The sequence below is a fragment of the Grampus griseus genome (genome assembly GCF_964374135.1).
Source record: "Grampus griseus genome assembly, chromosome: 8".
Classification (NCBI taxonomy): Eukaryota; Metazoa; Chordata; class Mammalia; order Artiodactyla; family Delphinidae; genus Grampus; species Grampus griseus.
Genome location: NC_139002.1, coordinates 981,596 through 986,762, shown reverse-complemented (window position 1 = coordinate 986,762; position 5,167 = coordinate 981,596). Strand labels below are relative to the sequence as shown.

Here is a 5,167-nt window from a genome sequence, read left to right as displayed (position 1 = left end):
ACAGCTGAGGACGTTGGAGTGGGAGAGGCAGAGCCCTTGTGGTCCTTCCGATCCAGGGCCGAGCCGGCCTCCCTGTCAGCGACTCGCAGGGCGGACATCGCGGCTGAAAACCAGCTAAAGCCGGAGAAGTTCCTGTGCGGGGAGAAGAAAGAGCGGGCCAGCTCCCGGCTTCTGTCTTCTTCCGGACCAGTGGCCACCGCAGGGCCCTGGCTTCGTCTGGCCTCACTTGAACTCTCTGGGCTGGCCCCGCCCCCTGCCGGCTCACCGTGGGCGGGGTCTGGGCCCGCGCTTCCTCCGCTTCCTGGGGGAAGAGCCCAGGGTGGGGAGTGAGGCAGAAAAGAGATGTAAAGGAGAGCGAGCTGGCAGCTGTGATGTGGTCCTGTCGCGGGCAAGGCTCCGGGAGTGAGTGAGCCTGCAGGACGGTAGGTCTGGAGACGATGCCCCCCAGCCGCCCAGAGTCTCAGGCTCGGCTATGGGGTGAAGTCTCTTCTCAACAGTCAGGTTAAGAAAAGGCATAAACAGTGCGTCTGCAGCTGGAGCCCTGGAGCCAAAGGACACGGCAGTTAACGCCGGGGGTGAGGGGGAGGAGGGCGACTTGGGGAGACGCTCAGCGGGCGTGGTAGTTTCAGGAAAAGCTTCAGACTTTCAACAAATCCCTTATCCCCCTTCTCTCTCTTGCCCTTCCAGCCGCTTCAGAATTGATATGAAGTTGCTGTTTACTAACTCGGCTCTGCCCAGACTTTTCCAGACCTTTTGGGAGAAATGGCAGTTTTCACTGCAAAGCGTTCTCACAGCTAAAGTCCTGAGGGGTGTGCGGTGCGGGGCCCGTGTGGGCAGTGACTGAGCACAGAAGGCGTCCACACCCTCCCACGGCTGGGGTCCCTGCCTCTAGCCGGGTGGGGAGGTCGGGGGCTCTCGAGGTGAGCGGTGTGAGCCCAGGCGTCACCCTCGGCCCGTGTGCTGGGCGGCGCCTCTTCTGCGCCCTGGGGCTGCTTCTCTGCAGCTGTCACCAGGCCAGCTTCCCCTGCCTCTGTCTCTCCTCCATCCCAACCTCCCGCCCCGTGGAGAGGACAGGGTGGTGAGGTGTAGGCAGCGGTGGGCCAGCCTGGGGTTCTGTGGCTCTGAAGTGTGCGGAGGCTCACTCCTCCCCCCGGCCCTGAGGGGGGCAGTTTGGTCCTTGGTCACCCAGACGCAGTCAGGGTCCAGGACGGCACCTTCTTGCCCGTGGATCCTGGCCCGAGGGGCTAGAGGCAGGAAACGCACCCAGAGCCTCACTCTCTCTGTTCCCCCTGCAGTGGTCACATCACGTCTGCACCAAGGTCGCATCACCGAGACTGTGCACGGGGACCTGGACCCACCCACGCACATGCTCCTCCATGGATTGAAGAGGGAAGGTTCCCGGGAACAGGTGGGAGCAGCCCTGGGGGTCACAGCGCAGGGTCCCCTCCAGAAGACCCCTTCCCGGCTCAGAGGCGAGCGTGGGGGTGGAGGGTGGGAGGAGGGGTCTCCTCCGCCCCTGCTCACTCCGTGGCGCCCTCCAGGCCTCCACCTGCTTCCAAACACATCTGTGGAGGGGATGCTGGCTCCTGCCTTGTGAAGCTCAAGCTGGAGGACAAGAAACCCCTCCTCCTTCCCCTGCATCCCCAGGCCTGACCTCAGATGGAATTGGTGACCATGACCGTGCATGGTGCTTGCAGGTGGGGGCCAGTGTCCTTGCTCTAAACGCAGGATCTTCCCCTGCCTGTCGAGTGTGTAACCCTGAACTCAAATGGGCTTTTTGGCTACATTTGTCAAATCAGCTCAATCCAACACTGCCTCGAAAGGGTGCGTTTAAAATAAGAAATGAGTTGAAGAATGCAAAATATAGCCCACAAGACAGCATCATCCCACGTGCTTCTCCTTATGTCTCCTGGGCTCCTCAGGCCCCTCCTTCTGGCCGCTGAGCCGCCTCCTGTAGACCCCCAAGCCCGCACCGCCCACTGTGGGGCAGCTGAGGGGACAGGTCCACGTGACAACATCAGAGCCATTATGTCAGGGATCTGAGTCCACCAAGGACACACTGGAGTCCCACGGGGCTTTGCTGAGGGCAGGTTCAGGTGAGATCAGTGACTCTCCATCGCAGCTGGGCCTCAGGGTCATTGGAGGAGATTTATGTGTTTCTATCCAGGCCTTATCCTGGAAAATTCTAATCAGAAGATATGAAGTGTAATTCACAAGACTGTTTAAAAAAATCCATAGGTGATTATGCTGCATCCAGTGTGAAAATCCATAGGTGATTATGCTGCATCCAGTGTGAAAACCACTGGACTAGATCATTGGAAATGGTATTGAAATGAAGATTGTGTCCATCGAAGGTGGGTCAGGTTTGGATTTGCCTCACTGAACTGATTTAAAAACACAGGATTTTGGGCTGTGTTTCTAGTTCTTCCTGGAAGAGGCGTGGGCTGTGTGGCACCTGAAGGCTTTTCATGGTCCAGAATGTCCCTTGTATCACGTCAGCTTTACTTGTGTGAGGGCAGGACCCCGGCATGTGAAAAAAAAAAAAAAATCACTTGCTTCCGTATGTGCCATTTCAGCTAAAATGTCACCTCAAGGGCACAGGAACCAAAGTCACTTCCGGGGCCCCCCTCCAGTTCCTGCTGTGATGCCGATCACAGCGGCCTGGGTGTCTTCCCCACCTGGCACGTCTAATCCCCTGATCTGAACACCCGGCTCTCTTGTGACCCAGCACAGACTCTCCAGGAGATTTCAAAGCTTCCATCCCAGCCGGGTGGCCCAGAATCTTCCATCCTGGTTATCCGCCATCCTGCCCATTGAGGTGGCTGTCACCCTGTGAGGACCACTAGACGCCTTCAGGAGGGAACAGCGAAGTGACCTAAATCTCTGGCTGGAGGAGGCGCATCCTATGCTCGCTCTCCCGTAGCTGGTGCTGCAGATGAGCCAGGGTGCCCTGTGTGTCCTGGTTTACGGAGCGGAAGGTATGGTCACCCACGAAACCGTCAGGGACCTCTCTGCACCCAGGGCAGGTTCTAAGGCATGAAAGATCAATTCTGTGGAGACTCCTTGGCCCCAGAGCTGCTGGGGAATCTGCCAGAGAGCCCATGGTTTCCATAGAAACTACGGATGAGTTTAGCATGAGTCCCCGTCCTGCCACTCGGGTCCTAGAAGAAAGATCAGTAGCAGGGGGGCAATCGCTGGGCTAGGGCTCCCTGCCCCCGGCTGTGAGCGGACCAAGCCCGTCGGGATGAGGCCCACGGGGAGGAGACGGGCCCTTCTCTACCCCGAGAGGAGGCCCAAGTCTTGGATCCGTTTGGAAGACCCAACGCTTGCATCTTTCGCTCCAATGTAAGTCCGAGTTAGAAATTGCCTTTAACCTATAAATCACTGCAAGTACTTTTGCAGAGGCAAAGTTGAGAACTTATCTGAATAAACTAGAATAAAATGTGTAAACAGTGCAATCATTCCGCTTCTTCTGCCTGTTTTTCCTTTGCTTCTGGAATCCTGAGCGTAAGTGTGGACAGTACACGCTCACGCAGCCCTCCTACTCCAGGAAAATTACCTTTTTCTATTTTTACAGATGATCTCCCAGTAGGAAACTTCCCAAACTATAGAAGGTTATTTTTGTTATCTCTTTAACCTATATTTTTGTTGTTGCAATTTAAACTTTTCTCTAGTTATATACCAGGTGAAATTTTGAAAAATAACAAACACGCACAACCGTAAGACTTGAAGATCCTGTCCCCTGCCAGGCACTTTGGATCATCTCCCATGCGCTGAAACCTCACCATTATGTTCTCAATCTCTCTCCCACAGGCTCCACAGATCACTGGAATTCCTTTTTTCTTTTGCTTTTTTTTTTTTTTTTTTTTTTTTTGCGGTACACGGGCCTCTCACTGTTGCGGCCTCTCCCGTTGCGGAGCACAGGCTCCGGATGCGCAGGCTCAGCGGCCATGGCTCACGGGCCCAGCCGCTCCGCGGCATGTGGAATCTTCCCGGACCAGGGCACGAACCCATGTTCCCTGCATTGTGGACTCTCAACCACTGCGCCACCAGGGAAGCCCCCTGGAATTTCTTTTTTTGCTCTCAGATTCAAGGAGGTTTAAGAAGGAAACTCCTAAGGCTTTTGAAATGTGGAGGCTCTGGGGCCTGGGACCGGGTGGAGAAGAATATCCCTCCAAGGCGAGGATCCAAGGTGAGCGTCTGTAGCAGGCGATCAGGCCTCCCCGGAGACGTCTTGCCTCTGTGAGATGAACACAGGTGTTCTGGTCCCCAAACAAGAAGTCCTCTGGATGACCAGGGCTGCTTTCACAGCCAGGATGGTCCTTTCATCCCGAGAGGCTGGTGGGGATGGACCCGCCTCCTTCTGGACCCTGCGGCCCCGGGAACTGTGTTCCAGGCCTAGGTGCTCCAAGCCCCTCCTGCCCTTCTAGCTCCTCGCTGGGTGGGGCTCTCACGGGTCACAGCATCGGGGGGTCAACAGAGGCGCCAACCGGACGTTTGCTCAGGACAAGAGTCTGCTGCAAGGCCTGTGCTGCAACGTGCATTCAGACAGTTGAGTCCAACCAAGTCAAGCTTTGTGGGAAGAGAGTGAAAAGGGAAGAGCCCGGTCAGGTGACGGGTGACGAGGTCCTTTCAAGGAAGCAGACACGCCCAGGAGGATCACAGGATGCCCACCAGTTCAGGGGGACGACAGTCTGTGTGTTCCGGTTCCCGGTTCCTTGATCCAGGGCCCCCGGTACAGAAGTGAGGGGTCTGGGAGGAGGGACTGGGGCCCCGGGCCCGGGTGTGCGCCGGCCTGGCAGAGAGGCAGGGAGGCCCCGCTTGGCTCTCGGCTCAGAACCAGGACCAGGCCTCCCCTCCCCCCGCAGGCCCGGCCCTGCCGTGGAGGCCTTGGGACAGCCGGGGGCGGGGGGGACTGCCCAGACAGGGGTCCCAGCAGCACTTACAGGGCCGCCTCGATGGACTGGATTTTCACCCAAAGCCGTTGAGAGGAAAAATGTGTTTATTTTGTAAGTCCTGGGATTTGCCCAGAGCCGTTTAATGATAGCCAAGAAAACACAGCAGTGTGTGTCTGTGTATTTTTCCTTTTAACGCTTCCCATCGGGGGGCTGGTCCCTGGGAGCAGTCCTGGCTGTGAGAGCCCTTGGATGGGGTCTTGATGGGCCGC

At 57.0% G+C, this 5,167-nt stretch overlaps 1 long non-coding RNA gene across 1 annotated transcript; it reads left to right on the top strand.

The window, feature by feature from the left end:
• The first annotated feature begins 1,364 nt into the window (after window positions 1-1,364).
• Window positions 1,365-3,890, top strand: LOC309826322. Its single transcript, XR_014297094.1, has 3 exons — window positions 1,365-1,408; window positions 2,734-2,978; window positions 3,814-3,890. It is a non-coding gene; the product is annotated as an uncharacterized lncRNA (long non-coding RNA).
• Window positions 3,891-5,167: the final 1,277 nt, after the last annotated feature.